The 19754-nt window shown below is 47.7% G+C and overlaps 1 long non-coding RNA gene across 1 annotated transcript; it reads left to right on the top strand.

Moving 5' to 3' along the window:
* Positions 1-452: 452 nt before the first annotated feature.
* Positions 453-19337, top strand: LOC132383107 (uncharacterized). Its single transcript, XR_009508546.1, has 4 exons — positions 453-597; positions 4520-4763; positions 5868-5955; positions 17723-19337. It is a non-coding gene; the product is annotated as an uncharacterized LOC132383107 (long non-coding RNA).
* Positions 19338-19754: the final 417 nt, after the last annotated feature.

Here is a 19754-nt window from a genome sequence, read left to right as displayed (position 1 = left end):
AGAGTTTATTCAATCTCCTGTCCTTGTCCACCTCCTCATGTCCCACTGTGATTTTCAGCTCCTTCACTAGTGCACTGCCAGTGAAGGAAAATGTTCAGGAATTTACGAACCAGCCTTTCTAAACCAATCTCCTGACAGTTTTGTACTTTGAGACATGAATGCAAGTTTTTATACAAATCCATGGCAAAGTATCATGGCAGAGAGTACTTCAGGAAAAATAATTTTGTTTAAGTACAGGTGTATATTTCAAAATCATCCTGGATATTAAAATGATAATTACAGTCTGTGCTATTTTAAAAGCTGGATTTCCACAGGATGGTAATCTCAGCCCAACCATTGACAGCTGGTCCATTTTTAAAAATATCTTTCACTCCAGTAAAATGGCAGTTAAAATACTACACCATTTCTGCTGGTTTGTTGTCTTTGTGAATTGTTCACAGTGCTGAGGCACCCAGCCATGCCGATGAAGTCACTGAACGCCGACGAACCTCTGGGTCAGGTGCCGGCAGGAATCATCACCGGAGAAGTCCACATCCAGCACACGGTTCTGGGAACCTGATGTGCACTTCGTGTTGTTGTTGGCAACGAACATAATGGGTACATTTAGCATATTGTCATGAGTTGTTAAACTGACTGGAGAATGGTCATCTCTTTTCCTGTTTGTCCATTGTGTTCAATCCTCCGTACCTCTGGTATAATTCCCAATTCCAGGTAGGTCAGAGGGAGTCAGAGACACTACATTTCCCTCCTCAGTTAAGACCGCAGATCAAAGCAGAAGGGATTTCTGGTGATAGATGCAGGTCAGCTGTGATATTATGACATGGACGAGCAGACTGGAGGAGCTGAAAGGTTCCTCTAGGGCAACGTTCTTATGTTCAGTCTTCTGTACCTCAACAGGCAGTCCAGTTGTGCATAGCTAATGAGATCAGTGGTTACCCCACATTGCCCATTGTGTGAGTGGACCAGTGTTAGATGGAGGGTTTGAGGCTTAGGCATGAAGAGGAAAAGGCTAAGATAGATTTATTTCTGCATCTATTACTGCCTAGCTATAGAAGTGTAGTGAGATTGGCTCCAGAGTCAGTGGTCTGCTCTTTATGACAGATCTGGGAGTTCCGGGAGATCTCCAGTCTTCCTGATAGCTATATTTGCATGAGGTGCATCCAGATGCAGCTCTTTAATTTGCTCCGTTATGGAACGGGAGCTGCCACTAGATGCCCTTCGTCTCATGCAGGAGAATGAGAAGGAGATAGATAAGATCTACAGAGAGATAGTCACTCCTAAATTGCAGGAGGCTGGTAGTTGGGTGACTGGCAGGAAAGGGAGTGGGAATAGGCAGGCAGGGCAAAGTGCTCCTATGCTGTTCCCCACAATAACACTTTCAATACTGTTGGGGTGCGGGGGGAATTCTACCAGGGAAAAGCCACACGGAACTTGGAGTTGCTCGTCATTCCTGCTGCTGATCCTCAAAGAGACTAGTGTATGCTCTCCTGTCTTCCCCTTCCTGAAGTCTACAATCAGTTCCCTGGTCTTGCCAACACTGAGTGCAGGCTTGTTGTTGCAACACCACTCAACCAGCTGATCTATCTCACTCTTGTGATCCTCCTTGTTGCCATCCCAGATCCTGCCAACGACAGTGGTTTCACCAGCGAATTTACAGATGGAGTTTGAGATGCGTCTAGATACAGTCATGAGTGGAGAGAGAGTAAAGCTGTGGGCTAAGCATGCACCCTTGACATGCTCCTCTGTTGATTGTCCCTGAGGTGGAGATGTTATTATCAAACCGCACTGACTGTGCTCTCCTGATGTGGAAGTCAAGGATCCATTTGTGGGCAACACGGTGGCCCAAGTTTTGAAGCTTGTTGTTTAGCACTGAGCGGATGAAGATGTTGAACACTGAGCGGTACTGAATAAACAGCAGCTTGTCGTTGTTATAACTGTTGTCCAGGTGGTTCAAGGCCAAGTGGAAAGCCAGCATGATTGCACCCACTGTAAACCTGTTCAGATAATGTGCTGTGTTAATGCCAGCCACATCTCCCAGAGGATCCCTTGCCCTATGAAATGGTGTTGTGGAATATGTAAAGGCCACATGACAGGGCGAATGTTTCACCCAGTGGGCTCCACAGTGCAATATTCCCTCAGTGCTGCGTTGGAGTATCAAACTGCACAGGGTACAAAACTCTTGAACTTGGGCTGGAGTTTATTCTCACCCTGAGCATATTGAGCCACTGGCAAAATCTGTTTCTCCCAAAAGGTCAATGTTAATACAATTACAGAAAGCTTCTAAAACATTTTTTTCCAGTATCTCATTGTTAAGTAGGACCAACATGCAGGGCCGAATGTCTGTCCCTTATTGGACAGACTGGTGGACTTTGGAAAAGATTCATGCTGTTATGTATCAGGAATGTTGGTGAAGAATCAACAACAGATTTCTTATCACTGACTTAAAAATGTAAAATGTGTTGTTTTCCTACATCAGAACTACTATAAAATTGATAAAATAAATAACTTTTAAAAAAAGGAAAAATTGGGTTCACGTATCATTCAGAAATATGAAGTTGAATGAAAGAAGCTGATTTTTGAATCTCTGAAATTTCAGGCTCCTGTACCTCCTCCCCGATGATAATAACAAGATGAAGGCATGTCCTGGATATTAAAGAGTCCTTAGCGATGGATGGCCTAGTGGATAAGGCATCGGTCTAGTGATCTGAAGGTCACTGGTTCGAGCCTCAGTTGAGGCAGTGTGTTGTGTCCTTGAGCAAGGCACTTAACAACATATTGCTCTGCGACGACACTGGTGCCAAGCTGCTTGGGTCCTAGTGCCCTTCCCTTGGACAACATCGGTGCCATGGAGAGGGGAGACTTGCGGCTTGGGCAACTGCCAGTCTCCCATACAACCTTGCCCAGGCCTGTGCCCTGGAAACCTTCCATGGTGCAAATCCATGGTTTCATGAGACTAACGGATGCCTATTAAAAAATACTATTAGTGATGGATGCTACTTTCTCGGGGTACTGCCTTTTGAAGATGGCCTTGATGGTAGGGAGGCTAATGCCATGGAGGAGCTGGCTAAGTCTATAACCTTCATCAGCCTGTTGTGATCCTGTGCAGCTATGCCTTCATACCAGGCGACGAAGCAACCGGACAGAATACTCTCCACTGTACGTATGTAGAAATGTATTAAAGTTTTTGATGACAGTCCAAATCTTCTCAAGCTCCTTAAGTATGAAGTAGAGGCACTGGACTGCCTCCTTTGTGATTGCATCAATGTTAGACCCCCTCCAGTTCACCTACCAGCTCAACTAGGATGCCATCGTCTACCTGCTGAACCGTGTCTACGCCCACCTGGACAAGCTGGCGAGCACTGTGAGGGTCATGTTTTTTGACTTCTCCAGTGCATTCAACACCATCCGCCCTGCTCTGCTGGGTGAGAAGCTGACAGTGATGCAGGTGGATGCTTCCCTGGTGCCATGGATTATTGATTACCTGACTGGCAGACCACAGTACGTGTGCTTGCAACACTGTGTGTCAGACAGAGTGGTCAGCAGCACTGGGGCTCCACAGGGGACTGTCCTGTCTCCCTTTCTCTTCACCATCTACACCTTGGTCTTCAACTACTGCACAGAGTCTTGCCATCTTCAGAAGTTTTCTGATGACTCTGTCATAGTTGGATGCAACAGCAAGGGAGATGAGGCTGAATACGGGGCTACGGTGGGAAACTTTGCCATATGGTGCGAGCAGAATCATCTACAGCTTAATGTGAAAAAGACTAAGGAGCTGGTGGTGGACCTGAGGAGGGCTAAGGCACTGGTGACCCCTGTTTCCATCCAAGGGGTCAGTGTGGACATGGTGGAGGATTACAAATACCTGGGGATACAAATGGACAATAAACTGGACTGGTCAAAGAACACTGAGGCTGTCTACAAGAAGGGTCAGAACCGTCTCTACTTCCTGAGGAGACTGATGTCCTTTAACATTTGCCGGACGATGCTGAGGATGTTCTACGAGTCTGTGGTGGCCAGTGCTATCATGTTTGCTGTTGTGTGCTGGGGCAGCAGGCTGAGGGTAGCAGACACCAACAGAATCAACAAACTCATTCATAAGGCCAGTGATGTTGTGGGTGTAGAACTGGACTCACTGACGGTGGTGTCTGAAAAGAGGATGCTGTCCAAGTTGCATGCCATCTTGGACAATGACTCCCATCCACTCCGTAATGTACTTGTTAGGCACAGGAGTACATTCAGCCAGAGACTCATTCCACCGAGATGTAACACTGAGCGTCATAGTAAGTCATTCCCGCCTGTGGCCATCAAACTTTACAACTCCTCCCTCGGAGTGTCAGACACCCTGAGCCAATAGGCTGGTCCTGGACTTATTTCCACTTGGCATGATTAGCTTATTATTATTGAATTATTTATGGTTTTATATTGCTATATTTCTTCACTATTCTTGGTTGGTGCGGCTGTAACGAAACCCAATTTCCCTCAGGATCAATAAAGTATGTCTGTCTGTCTGTCTGTTTAGCTCAGAACAGATCCTCTGGGATGTTGAGACCCAGGATCACCCCTTTCTACTGCTCACCCTTACTGAGGATACGCATCTGTGATAATGAACCTGGCTGCCTTTGCTGTTACCCTGAGGCTGGACTGTTCCCTTCCCTTCCTTTCTGTAGCCCTTGGTTGAAGCCTCAACTGCGACCTTTCGCATGGAGCCTCGTCTGTTCTCGCTGTCAAGTTCCACCGCCGGAGCAAGAACTTCCTGTGTCTAGGTAAGGAACTGTCTTTTGCTGCTTGGAACTGTCCCTTTGCGTCCTCACCTTCGCTAAGTAGGTCCGGCCATTTGCCACTACCTTGAGTTGGGAGCCGTCTCGTTGTGATCAGCTTTCTGTGTATGAGTCCCAGTCCTTCGTCCTGTTCCCAAGGAGGGGTCCCGGTTCTGTGTTCTGCGTTCCTGTCTCCCAAGACCAAGGCTCTGTGTTCCAGTCTCCCAAGTCCAAGTCTGAGCTTCATGTCCCCATTAGCCCAGGAGTCCCGAGTCCTGCCCTCAAGTCCAGTCCTGTTGCCTTGCCACATTTTGTCCTTGCCTGGATCCGGAGTCCGAGCCCGAGTCAAGACCCAGGTTCCGGGTCCCTGTCCAGTCTCTGGCTCGGAGTCCTTGTCCAGGTTCCAAGTCCCTAGTTCCTCGTCCAGGTCCCACTTTCCCAGTCTAGTCCTAGCCCAGGCCCTGTATCCTAGTCTCATCCAGGGCCTGTGTCTTGTCCAGCGTCATTTCTTCCCCTCTTCCCTTGCTTTCTTGTCACACCTAGTCCTGTCCCTAGTACCTCAGTGTCTGTGTCTTGCACTTGGTTCTGCTCTCAATGCCCCCACTCTATGACAGAACAAACCAGCCATACATGGACCCAGCAAAGCAGGCACTGTCATCTAACTCTGGTCATCCTGGGCTCCCCTCTGATTGAATACCCCCTCCCCACCCCCTCCCCACCCAGGTCATCCTCAGTCCTGGAGAGCCTGTTTGTTTGCCCGGAGGCTCCCATAGAAGGGAGGGTACTGTCATGGTCTGGTCTGTTAAGACAGCATTCTGGTTCATGGTCCAGTCCATGGACTCTGGGTCTTCCAACTGACCCTTGTTTCAGTTGGGCTTAATCATAGGCACCTGATGCTCGTCCAGGGGCTGGAATATAAGTGGTTCTGGGTTCGAGTGTAGGGGCCAGTTCGTCTCGTCAGTATCCCGTCCTCACTTCTGTGGTGTAAGTCTTTGCCGTTACCCTGCAGTTGGATCTGTCCCTTCCTGTCTTTGCCTCTGTTGGGTAAGCCAGGCCATCTTTGCCGTTAACCTGAGGCTGGACTGTTCCCTTCCCTTCCCCTTTCTGTAGCCCTTGGCTGGAGCCTCGCCTGCGTCCTCGCCTATTCTCGCTGTTAAGTTCTACCGCCAGAGCAAGAATGGAGCCTACCTGTGTCTAGGTAAGGAACCATCCTTTGTTGCTTGGAACTGTCTCTTTGCGTCCTCACCTTCGCTAAGTAGGTCCGGCCATTTGCCACTACCTTGAGTTGGGAGCCGACTCGTTGTGATCAGCTTTCTGTGTATGAGTCCCAGCCCTATGTCCTGTTCCCAAGGAGGGGTCCCGGTTCTGTGTTCAGTGTTAAAAGTATTATATATGAATGCATGAAGTATAAGGAATAAAGTAGATGAGCTTGAGGCTCAGCTGGAAATTGGCAAGTACGATGTTGTGGGAATAACAGAGACATGGCTTCAAGCGGACAGGGCCTGGGAAATGAATATTCGAGGATATATGTCTTATCGAAAGGACAGACTGACTGGCAGAGGGGGCGGGGTGGCTCTGTTGGTGAGGAATGATATTCAGTCCCTTGCGAGGGGGGACATAGAATCTGGGGATGTAGAGTCAGTATGAATAGAACTGAGAAATTCTAAGGGTAGGAAGACCCTAATGGGGTTATCTACAGGCCCCCAAACAGCAGTCTGGATGTAGGGTGTAAGCTGAATGACGAGTTAAAATTGGCATGTCGCAAAGGTAATGATACAGTTGTCATGGAGGATTTTCATGCAGGTAGACTGGGAGAATCAGAATGGTACTGGACCCCAAGCAAGGGAGTTTGTGGAGTGCCTCCGAGATGGATTCTTAGAACAGCTTGTACTGGAGCCTACCAGGGAGAAGGCTATTCTAGATTTAGTGTTGTGCAATGAACCAGATTTGATCAGGGACCTCGAGGCAAAGGAGCCATTAGGAGGTAGTGACCATAATATGATATGTTTTAACCTACAATTTGAGAAGGAGAAGGGAAAATCGGATGTATTACAGTTGAACAAAGGGAAATAATCAGCTATGAGGGAGGAGCTGGCCAAAATTCAATGGAACAATACCCTAGCAGGGAAGACAGTGGAACAACAATGGGAACAACAATTTCTGGGAATAATACAGAAGGTGCAGGATCGGTTCATTCCAAAGAGGAAGAAAGATCCTAAGTAAGGGGCGGCCATGGCTGATGAGGGAAGTAAAGGACAGTATAAAAATAAAAGAGAAGTATAACATAGCAAAGATGAGCAGGAAGCCGGAGGACTGGGAAGCTTTTAAAGAGCAACAGAAGATAACAAAAAAGGCAATACGCGGAGAGAAAATGAGGTACAAAGATAAACTAGCCAAGAATATAGAAGATAGTAAAAGCTTCTTTAGGTATGTGAAAAGCAAAAAAATAGTTAAGACCAAAATTGGGCCATTGAAGTCAGAAATGGGTGAATTTATTATGGGGAACAAGGAAATGGCAGTTGAACAGGTACTTTGGATCTGTCTTCACTAGCGAAGACACAAGCAATCTCCCAGATGTAATAGTGGCTAAAGGAACTAGGGTAATGGATGAACTGAATGAAATTTATATTAAGCAAGAAACGGTGTTGGATAGACTGTTGGGTCTGAAGGCTGATAAGTCCCTGAGACCTGATAGTCTGCATCCCAGTGCACTTAAGGAGGTGGCTCTAGAAATCGTGGACACATTGGTAATCATTTTCCAATGTTCTATAGATTCAGGATCAGTTCCTGTGGATTGGAGGGTGGCTAATGTTGTCCCACTTTTCAAGAAGGGAGGGAGAGAGAAAACAGAGAATTATAGACTGGTTAGTCTGACGTCAGTAGTGGGAAAGATGCTGGAGTCAATTATAAAAGAGGAAATTACGACACATTTGGATAGCAGTAGAAGGATCAGTCTGAGTCAGCATGGATGTATGAAGGGAAAATCATGCTTGACTAATCTTCTGGAGTTTTTTAAGGATGTAACTATGAAAATAGACAAGGGAGAGCCAGTGGATGTAGTGTACCTGGACTTCCAGAAAGCTTTTGTTAAATTCCCACATAGGAGATTAGTGGGCAAAATTAAGGCACATGGTATTGGGGGCAGACTACTGACATGGATTGAAAATTGGCTGGCTGACAGGAAACAAAGAGTAGCAATTAATGGGTCCCTTTTGGAATGGCAGGCTGTGACCAGTGGGGTACTGCAAGGTTCAGTGCTGGGACCGCAGCTGTTTACAATATATATTAATGATTTAGATGAAGGGACTAAAAGTAACATTAGCAAATTTGCCAATGACCCAAAGCTGGGTGGCAGTGCGAAATGTCATGAGGATGTTATGAGCATGCAGGGTGACTTGGACAGGTTGGGTGAGTGGGCAAATATATGGCAGATGCAGTTTAACGTGGATAAATGTGAGGTTATCCACTTTGGTGGCAAGAGCAGGAAGGCAGATTACTATCTAAATGGAGTCATGTTAGGAAAAGGGGAAGTACAACGAGATCTAGGTGTTCTTGTACATCAGTCAATGAAAGCAAGCATGCAGGTACAACAGGCAGTGAAGAAAGCTAATGGCATGCTGGCCTTTATAACAAGAGGAATTGAGTATAGGAGTAAAGAGGTCCTTCTGCAGCCGTACAGGGCCCTGGTGAGACCCCACCTGGAGTATCGTGTGCAGTTTTGGTCTCCAAATTTGAGGAAGGACATTCTTGCAATTGAGGGAGTACAGCATAGGTTCACAAGGTTAATTCCCAGAATGGCGGGACTATAATATGTTGAAAGATTGGAGCAACAGGGCTTGTACACACTGGAATTTAGAAGGATGAGAGGGGATCTGATTGAAACATATAAGAATATTCTTGGGAATAATGCACAAGGTGCAAAATCAGTTCATCCCCCAGAGAAGGAAGGATTCAAAGGGGGGAAAGGGGCCACAGTGGTTGACAAAGGAAGTCAGAGATTGCATAGCATTTAAAAAAAAAGGAAGTATGACAGAGCTAAGGTGAGTGGGAAGACAGATGATTGGGAAATTTTTAAGGAACAACAGAACTTAACTAAAAAGGTAATACAGGGAGAAAAAATGAGGTACAAACGCAAGCTAGCCAGGAATATAAAGGAGGATAGCAAAAGCTTTTTTAGGTATGTGAAGAGAAAGAAGATAGTTAAGAACAATGTTGGGCCCTTGAAGAATGAATTGGGTGAAATTGTTATGGGAAACAGAAATGGCAGAAGAATTTAATAAGTACTTTAGATCTGTTTTCACTAAGGAAGACACAAGCAATCTCCCAGATATATGGATGTGCCAAGGACATAGGGTAACAGAGGAAATGAAACAGATTGACATTAGGAAAGAAACGGTGATGAGCAGACTGATGGGACTGAAGGCCAACAAATCCCCAGGTCCAGGTGGTCTGCATCCTAGGGTACTAAAAGAGGTAGCTTTGGAAATTGCAGATGCATTGGTAATTATTTTCCAATGTTCCTTAGATTCAGGATCAGTTCCTGAGGATTGGAGAATGGCTAATGTTAACCCACTTTTTCAGAAAGGGGGGAGGGAGAAAACAGAGAACTATCATCCTGTCAGCCTAACATCAGTAATAGGGAAGATGCTAGAGTCCATTATTAAGGATGAAATAGTGGTATATCTAGATAGTAGTGATAGGATTGGGCCGAGCCAGCATGGATTTACCAAGGGCAAATCGTGCTTGACTAATCTATTGGAGTTTTTCGAGGATGTAACCAGGAAATTAGACAAGGGAGATCCAGTGGATGTAATGTACCTCGATTTTCAGAAGGCATTTGATAAGGTCCCACATAGGAGATTGGTGGGTAAAATCAGAGCTCATGGCATTGGGGGGAAGATATTGACATGGATAGAAAACTGGTTGGCAGATAGAAAGCAAAGGGTAGCGGTGAATGGGTTTTTCTCAGAATGGCAGGTGGTGACTAGTGGGGTGCCACAGGGCTCGATATTGGGACCACAGCTGTTTACGATTTACATCAACGATTTAGATGAAAGCATTGAGAATAACATCAGCAAGTTTGCTGATGATACTAAGCTGAGTGGCAGTGTGACATGTGATGAGGATATTAGGAGAATTCAGGGTGACTTGGATAGGCTGGGTGAGTAGGCAGATACTTGGCAGATGAAGTTTAATGTGAATAAGTGTGAGGTTATCCACTTTGGGAGTAAGAACAGGAAGGCAGATTATTATCTGAACGGTGTAGAGTTAGGTAAGGGAGAAATACAAAGAGATCTAGGGATCCTTGTTCATCAGTCACTGAAGGTGAATGAGCAAGTGCAGCAGGCGGTGAAGAAGGCTAATGGAATGTTGGCCTTTGTTACAAAGGGAATTGAGTACAAAAGCAAGGAAATCCTTTTGCATTTGTACAGGGCCCTGGTGAGACCACACCTGGAGTATTGTGTACAGTTTTGGTCTCCAGGGTTAAGGAAGGACATCCTGGCTGTAGAGGAAGTGCAGCGTAGATTCACAAGGTTAATTCCTGGGATGTCAGGACTGTCTTACGCAGAGAGGTTAGAGAGACTGGGCTTGTACATGCTGGAATTAAGGAGATTGAGAGGGGATCTGATTGCAACATGTAAGATTATTAAGGGATTGGACAAGATAGAGGCAGGAAATATGTTCCAGATGCTGGGAGAGTCCAGTACCAGAGGGCATGGTTTAAGAACAAGGGGTAGGTCATTTAGGACAGAGTTAAGGAAAAACTTCTCCCAGAGAGTTGTCGGGGTGTGGAATGCACTGCCTCAGAAGGCAGTGGAGGCCAATTCTCTGGATGCTTTCAAGAAGGAGTTAGATAGGTATCTTATGGATAGGGGAATCAAGGGATAAGGGGACAAGGCAGGAACCGGGTATTGATAGTAGATGATCAGCCATGATCTCAGAATGGCGGTGCAGGCTCGAAGGGCTGAATGGTCTACTTCTGCACCTATTGTCTAATATTAAGGGATTGGACATGCTGGAGGCAGGAAGCATGTTCCCGCTGATGGGTGATTCCAGAACTAGAGGCCACGGTTTAAGAATAAGGGGTAGGCCATTTAGAACAGAGATGTGGAAAAGCTTTTTCACCCAGAGAGTGGTGGATATGTGGAATGCTCTGCCCCAGAAGATAGTGGAGGCCAAGTCTCTGGATGCTTTCAAGAGATAGTTAGATAGAGCTCTTATAGATAGTGGGGTCAAGGGAAATGCGGAGAGGGCAGGAATGGGGTATTGATTGTGTATGATCAGCCATGATCACAGTGAATGGTGGTGCTGGCTAGAAGGGCCAAATGGCCTACTCCTGCACCTACTGTCTATTGTCTATTGTTCCTGTCTCCCAAGACCAAGGCTCTGTGTTCCAGTCTCCCAAGTCTGAGTCTGAGCTTCATGTCCCCATTAGCCCAGGAGTCCCGAGTCCTGCCCTCAAGTCCAGTCCTGTTGCCTTGCCACATCTTGTCCTTGCCTGGATCCGGAGTCCAAGCCCGAGTCAAGACCCAGGTTCCGGGTCCCTGTCCAGTCTCTGGCTCGGAGTCCTTGTCCAGGTTCCAAGTTCCTAGTTCCTCGTCCAGGTCCCACTTTCCTAGTCTAGTCCTAGCCCAGACCCGTTCTAGTCCAGTCTCGTCCAGGGCCTGTGTCTTGTCCACCGTCGTTTCTTCCCCTCTTCCCTTGCTTTCTTGTCACACCTAGTCCTGTCCCTAGTACTTCAGTGTCTGTGTCTTGCATTTGGGTCCGTTCTCAATGCCCCCACCCTATGACAATATTAGTTGGGAGTTTAAATTTGTTACAAACAACTTTGACTCTTTAGAAAGGTCAAAATTCTGTGTCAGAAAGAGGTCAGCAATAAGTCTTTCAGGCCCTGAAAACTGAATATCCTTCAGAGTAGATAGTTGGAGGTTAAGCTTACAGGTGAAACAAAGACGATTGGTGATTTTGATCAGGTAGCGGCCTGCTGAAGGATACAGTGGGATGCTGATCATTTGCAGATACAAGCAGATAGTGTTTCATCAACCAAATCTGAGGTATTAATAGCAAGACCCTTAAATATTGACTTATTTATAAGGACTCTTCATCTCATGTTCTCGATATTTATTGCTTATTTATTATTATTATTCCTTCTTTATCTATTTGCAGTTTGCTGTCTTTTGTACATTTGTTGAACGCCCCATTTGGTGAGGTCTTTCACTGATTCTGTTAAGGTTATTATTCTATAGATTTATTGAGTATGCCAATGTAACACCTGCCCAACAGACTGGTATATGTCTGGGGGAAGAACTCCAGCCACTCTCCAACCCCACCTCCCGTATACGCAGGTGCTGTGGGAAACAAGTTAATATCAAACTCACACCAGATATAGAATATACTTTAAAGTATATTAAAAATATAACTATTTATATGTTAATATGTATATATTAAACAATACAGTATATATGAAGGAAAATAAAATGAAATAAAAAGGCGCCAAAACTTTTATCAGAGTTCAGAGAATACACACACAATGCTGGAAGACCCTCTCGGCCCGAAACATTGGCTACTCTTTTCTCACTGATGCTGCCTGACCTGCTGAGTTCTTCCAACGTTGTGTACGTATTCTTTGATCCACAGCATCTGCAGTTGTATTTTTGTGTTTTTTTTTAATTGGAGTTCAGTTAGTTTAGTGCATGTCGTTGGAGCTCAACCATCGAACCACTCGACCCCTCGTCACTTTCTGCCACCTCCATGCCCTCGCACCTGGGACCACCCTGGTGGTTGGCCGAACAGTGCCGCACACGCCCACCTTCCTTGGCATCCTCTTCCCGACTCCCTGAAAAGACCATGAAATCCCCCCAGCTCCCAGACCCACAAGACAAAATAACATTCCCCATTGGTTAACAAAAGAATACAAACCCGATATCAGCAATCCTAAAGCTAAACATTTGCGAGAGAAAGCTCTTATCATAACAAAGAAGCATTCCTACTCTTAACAAAACAAAGAAGCCATTTTGATTAACATACATAGTACATTGTACATTCTCCCCCCACCAGCAAATGTCATGCCCTCTTGACATTACCAGAGTTCCCCAAAGCTTCTTGCAACACACAAAACCCAACCCAGGTGCAGAAAGCAGCGACATAACCACCCAGGGTGGTGAAATCCCACTTGGTTCTCCTGGCACCACATGCCAACCACTCCAGGAAGCACCTACTCCTCTGAGATCTCCGTACCCCTTCTGCCGACCCTTCCACCTCAGACCCCGCGGGGGACACTCCTGTCGGACCCTCTCCCTCCCCCTCACTGGGCTTCCTCTTCACCTGTGAACCCTCTGCCTTGGACACCCCAGGTCTACCTGTCAGATCTTCACCCCCTCCCTCACGGGGCTCCCCCCCTCACCCGAGAACCCTCTGGCTCACATTCGGGTTCCACCCTCTCTCCCCCCAACGCTGGCTGTCTCTCCATCTGACCATCAACACCTTCCCTCCTCTCGCCCAACTCAGTAGGGGAAGGGCCAGGAGCCTCCTCTTCTGGTACTGGAGCGCCAGCGAACGGGAGCAGGGGCCACTCATCTTGGTCATGATCTTCCGAATCGGTATCCATTCCCGGGTTAAGGACCCGTCTCGGCTCCTCAACAGTGGGTTCTTCCCTCGCTCCGCGCCCTCGCAGAGTCCTTGTACTTGGCACAGCCTCCCTCTTTGGCTCCTTGTCCACCCGCACCGCTTGACCCAGGGGCAGCAGGTGATTCCGATGGAGTACCTTGACAGGCCCATTCCCATCCCCAGGTTTCACCCGGCAAACTGGTAGATTTGGCATCTGGCTCTCTATTACATAGGGGCTGGCCGCCCATCGAACTGCCAACTTGTGCTTACCGGGGAGTCCCAAATTCCGTAAAAGGACCCGGTCGCCCGGCAATAATTGGGCAAAATTCACCTTTTGATCATATCTCCTCTTATTCCTCTGATTTTGTTTGGTAGCCGCCGTCTCCGCCAACTCGTGCGCCCTCTGCAACTCCCTCCTCATATCGGACACATACTTTAGATAGGGCTTCCCGGGTAATTCACCCGCTTCAGCCCCAAAACACAAAGCAATGGGCAACCTCCCTTCCCGCCCGAACATCAGATGAGTACCCTGTAGCATCATTGCGAGTACAATTGTAACAGTGAACCAATTGTCGACTCAACTTACTTTTCTGACCAATCTCCAGTGTCCCGAGCACATCCAACAGGGTCTTGTTGAACCTCTCTGGCTGAGGATCACACTGGGGGTGATAAGGGGTAGTCCTGGATTTCTCAACCCCAAACATAGTCAGTAATTCATGGATAAGGCGGCTCTCAAAGTCCCGCACCTGATCACTATGATATCTGCCCGGGAAGGCCATAATATACAAAATACTTCTCCACTAGCCTGCGTTTCCACTCCGGCAACACAGGAGAATCCCCGAAGTTAAAAGCCTCAGCAGTCAGCTCCCTTCGCTACTGCAACCCTTCCGCACTGGTGCGCTAGACATCACCGTCACCGGGAACAGTTGTACCAGCGGCATTCCCCTCTTAAAGATGATTTCTCGCGCCATAGTGTTCCTGACACTGACGGCCATACGCCTCACATGTACCACCCCTGGTCTCTGCACTTCGGGCCTCACCAGCCGGAAATCGTGTCTCCCCCTCAAGATCGTCCGGGGCGTCTACTAACAGGGCTTCGCCTGTCAGCACTCCTGGGAATCTGGGAGTCCCCATCACGAGTGCTACCTCCCCTGGTCGGATCACCTTGGGCCTCGCCTGCGTACACCACACCGTCCCTCCTTTACACTCCGGCTCCAGCCTTTGGGGGGCAACCCCTTCTGCAAATACCTCTCGAAACACTGGATGAACCAAGAGGGTCTCCAGAAAGTGTTCCCCCCCCCCCTTTTCTCCTTACAAGCTCCCAGGAGCCGTCACCCAACGGGGGAGTTAGTCCCCACCAGGAGGGCAGCACTACCGGTTTCCACCAGGTCCGGACACAACAACACCAATGTCTCAATAGCTTCAGACACTCCCTCATCGCCCTCTGAGAACTCCAATCTCACTGATAGGTACCCATCGTAATCACCCTCGCTCACACCCCAAATCTGCAGGGCGTCAAATGGGGTTAGCGGCAAATGCTTTAGATATTGGTTGTAGAAAGACTGGTACAATAAGGTCACCTGCGATCCCGTATCAAGAACGGCTTTTACATAAACTCCCTCTATCCGTGGACACACACGGGCACGGGGTCCTACCAGCCCATCCGGAATAAAGGCATGGGCATCTGGTGGTCCCCTGACTGATCTCTGGGAACGTGTTCCTCCAGAGGCTCCAGTCCGTTCCTTCACTGAGCCTCTCCTAAGTTTCCGACACCTTAGTCGTGGGGGGGGGGGGGTTGCCCTCCGCTGGACTCCCTGTCTCTCAGAATTCCACCAAAAGTGGCCCTCCTCTCCACAGCTATAGCACACCCTCGACCGCCCACTGTCCCGCCCGAAATGCCCCTCTTTCCCACAGTTAAAGCACACGCTGCCCGCCGCCCCTCCTCTCCCAGGACGATCCCCGCTCCCAGCCCACTGCACGAGCCGCTCCCGTGTGTTGAACTGCATATACCTGTCTGGACACGCCCTCCCCTGCTGACTGCTCCTGTGGCTCCTCCCACAGACCCCAGTATAAAGGCGATTGGAGGCACAGACCCTTCCTCGGTCTCCAGGATGTTGTGTGGTGGTCGCTTGCTGCTTGTGCTTTCTTCCAGTCTCCGAGAGTTATTGATGGTGCATCACCCCAGGAGTGGGTACCTTCCCTGTCCTTCCTCTCCAGCGGGGGTCCCTATTCCCCTGGGGGTATTCAGTCCTCCACCCAGCCACCACTTCCTGTTTCGCTGAGGATCTCTCCTGGTGGCTGAGCCCCTTTTCCGCCCCAACGCTCTCTCTTCCTCCCGCACCTCTCTAAACAGTTGCCCAAATGATGGAGGGGGGGCCCTTTCTATAAGCCTGCCGGATAGTCCACGCCACCTTGTCCTCCTCCAGAGAGCCACTGAATATCTGACTCATCCTCACGCTAGCCACGTCAGGCACCTTCACTACCCCCCGGCGCCGCAACCCCGTAAGCATCCCCTCCATCCGAAATATGTACTCGGAGAGCTTTTCCCCTCTCCGTTGTTCTAGGTGTTGGAACTCTGCTAAAAGCAGCCAGGGTTCCCCTGACAACCCAAACGCTCCCTCCAAAACTTCTATGCATTCCTCCACTGAGGCCCCAGGCTTCTCAGCTTTCAACTCCCGGACTGTTTTGGCCGCCGCACCCCTCAGACTTCCCACCAATCGCTGCCTCTTCTCCTCCGAGCCTGGCCACTCCTCTAACATCAAAGACGTATGCTCGATCCAGGTCTCATAGTCCACCTCCCCATCCGGGGTAGGCTTGGTTCCTGAGTACACCCCCAGCTTCAGCCGTGGCCTCTTGGCCACCCCCACCAGGGAGTTAAGTGTGACTACAAGCTCCGAGGCCTCCACCGTCCTCGGGGGGGCGGGGCCTAGTCACATCTCCTTCCTCCGACCCCCCCTTTACTAGTGATGGGCACCTCCCCGGGGGCCACTTCTAGCTCTAGCTCCTCCTCCAGTGTCTCGTCATCCTCATCCTTGAGAGTGTGTGGAGTCCCCACAGCCGGCAGATCCAACGTCATGATGTCAGCACTCGTACGAACCAACACCCAGCTAGACCCTACCTCTTTACCACACCATCTAGCTACTAGTTGTACCTGCCCCATACCATTTACCAAACTTAATCCCCACACTAACACCTCTCCCGAAACCCCAAAATCCACTCCACTCACCACGCACACATAATGCGCCAGTACATCTTCTAATTTGCAGCAGCTCACAATCTTATCTCTGTCCATCTCCACACTACTGCCTGCGCGATTTCACAGCCCCTGAAAAATCCAAATCCCGGATGAGCCCCCACAAATGTAACACCTGCTCAACAAACTGGTATATGTCTATGGGAAGAATTCCAGCCACTCTCCAACCCCACCTCCCATATACGCAGGTGCTGTGGAAAACAAGTTAATGCAGCGACACATACACAATATCAAACTCACACCATTTACCGTTATAGAATATGCTTTATAGATTTTACTAGAACTAAAAGGTTACTTACAGTACAGTATATATAAAGGAAAATAAAATAAAAAGGCGCCAAAACTTATCAGAGTTCAGTCAGTTTAGTGCACATCGTTGGAGCTCATCCATCTAACCATTCGACCCCCTCATCGCTTTCTGCTGACCTCCACGTCCTTGCACCTGGGACCACCCTGGTGGTCGGCCGAGCAGTGCCGCACACGCCCACCTTCCTCAGCGTCCTCTTCCCAACTCCCTGAAAAGACCACGAAAACACCAGCTCCCAGACCCACAAGACAAAATAGCATTCCCCATTGGTTAACAAAAGAATACAATCCCAATATCAGCAAGTCTAAAGCTAAACAACTGCGAGAGAAAGCACTTATCATAACAAAGAAGCATTCTTACTCTTAACAAAACAAGGAAGCCATTTTGATTAACATACACAGCACATTGTACACCAACAAGAAGATGAATCTCAGGGTTGTTAATGGTAACATGGATGTACATTAATAATAAATTTACTTTATACTTTGTATAGTGGGATCTTAGAGTTCAAGTTCACATCTCCCTGAAAGTGACTGCACAGGTTGATCGGGTGGTAAGAAAAACGATGGCAAGTTTCCCATAATTAATTGAGCCACTGAGTTCAAGAGTCTAGATTAGAAGTTAGTGAGTTGTTGGTTGTGGAGTCTGCTGCATTGGTGAGCTTCTGATTCCATGTTAGTATACTGCTGACATTGCTCACAGTGTGTTCTTTAGACTCTGGACAAACCCTTCTGCCAAACCACTTGTAGCTGGGTAGTACGGTGCAGATGTAATATGTCTGATTCCATTCATTTTCAGGAATGGCTCAAACTGTTCCTCAACAAACTGTGGTCCGTTGTAGTGTTCTGGAGCACTAGACCTTGAAAAGAGGCATCTCAACACATCAACAGTGTGTGAGGTTGTTGAGAACATTTCTGGCCACATCTGCTACTGGCAAGCAACTTCTGCCCATGAACAGTCTTGCAAACTCCATACGAATCCTCTTCCAGGGCAATGCAGGCCATTCCCAGGGATGGAGAGGGGCAGCTCCTGGCATCTTTTTGATGTGTTGGCATCCCGAATAGGGCATGACAAGCTGCTCAATCTGCTGATCTATCCCAGGCCACCAGACAAAGCTTCGAACCAACACTTCATTGTGGCTGTCAAGTAGCTCTTCCAGCACTTCAGCTCTCAGTTTGGATGGTAGTAACAACTCTCAATTCTCCGCCTAAGGCAAACCCCAACAAGGGCAAGTTCATCCTGGCACTGGTTTGCATCAGGGAGAATCTATCAAGAGGAGTGTCCTCTTTTGTAAATTTTTCAGATATTTTCTTTTCCGAGGATAAACAGGACAATCCATAAGCATTTCCATGATCAGTTGACATCCTGAATTCAATCTTGTAATTGCATCCTCCAAGAATCAGAGCCCATCTCTGCATTTGTGTTACTGCTCTTGGTGGAACACCCTTCTGTGGATTGAAATTGGACACTAGTGTTTGATCAGTAATGAGTGTAAACTCTCTCCATACAATCACTGGTTGAAACACTTTATACCCCAACCCAAACTCAAGGCTTCTCTGTCGGTCTGTTCATAATTTTTCTCTGCAGCAGTAAAAGAACGTGATGCAAAAGGCTATGGGGCGTTCACTTCCATCACATGTGACGTGATGGCACCTATACATTTGGTATAGCTATAGGCACTTTCACAGGCAAGTGATGTGGATAGTAATGTGTCAGTACTGTGTCTGATGTCACCATTTCCTTAATCTTTCGGAAAACTACCTCACACTGCTTTGTCCATTGCCATTTCTTCCTGATCCATAATAATGAGTTCAAGGGGTGGAACGCAGTTGGAATTTTGGCAGGAACCTGTTTTATATTCTATGTTCTGTGTTGTGTTGTAGAAAGGTTGTCAATAAGCAAGAAAGAGTGGAAAGAAAACTTATGAACGTGAGGGCCTGACTTAAAGGGAAAGATTGGGCAGACAAGGATTTTAAGCCTTGGAGGATACGAGGAAGAAAGGTTACCTTACAGAGGTCTAGAAATCCATGAGGGGCAGAGACAGTGAATACACACAGACTTTTCCCGGGAAAAAGGGAAACAAAGACTGGAAAACGTGGGTTTAACTTGAGAAGGAAAAGATTTAAAAGGGACTGGGGGTGGGGTGTCAACTTCTTTAAGCAGTGGCTGGTGAGTATATGGAATGAGATGTCAGGAAGTGGTTGAGGCAGGCACAATAATAACATTCAAAAGGCAGCTGGACAGGTACGTGGATAGGAATGTTTAGAGGAATATGGTCATCTTGGTCAACATGGATGAGTTGGGCCAAAGGGCTTGTTTCTATGCTGCACAACTCCATCCTCCCCCTCCCCGTACAACTCCATCCTTCCCCTCCCCCATACAACTCTATCCTTCCCCCCCATACAACTCCATCCTCCCCCCCCCCCCCGTACAACTCCATCCTTCCCCCCCCCCCCGCACAACTCCATTCCTGGTCCAGCAGAGCCTCCGTTTAAAATTATTATCCTTGATTTTTCCAATTCTTCTCTGGTCTCTTCGCATAATCAGACCACAAATTCTCCACAATTCCTAGCTTCTCTTGAGCATCTCCAAATGCCAGGATCCTTGAACTGGGATTCCCACCCTAATCCTCTCAGATGCTCTTGAAAGACCAAAGTTCAGAACAGTGCCTTCTCAGAAATGGAAGGATGTTAACACACATTTGAAAGGTTGTTGTAGAAATTAGTATTCCCAGCACACAGATACCATCCCAGCAGCGTGGCGTGTGTTGTAAAGATTGTGGCCACAGGAATATTGTGGAATCTACATATGATGATAAATGGACAATTCT

This window comes from Hypanus sabinus, chromosome 29 (assembly GCF_030144855.1).
Source record: "Hypanus sabinus isolate sHypSab1 chromosome 29, sHypSab1.hap1, whole genome shotgun sequence".
Lineage (NCBI taxonomy): Eukaryota > Metazoa > Chordata > Chondrichthyes > Myliobatiformes > Dasyatidae > Hypanus > Hypanus sabinus.
The sequence above is the reverse complement of the archived record's forward strand: the minus strand, read 5'-3'. Positions and strand labels throughout refer to the sequence as shown.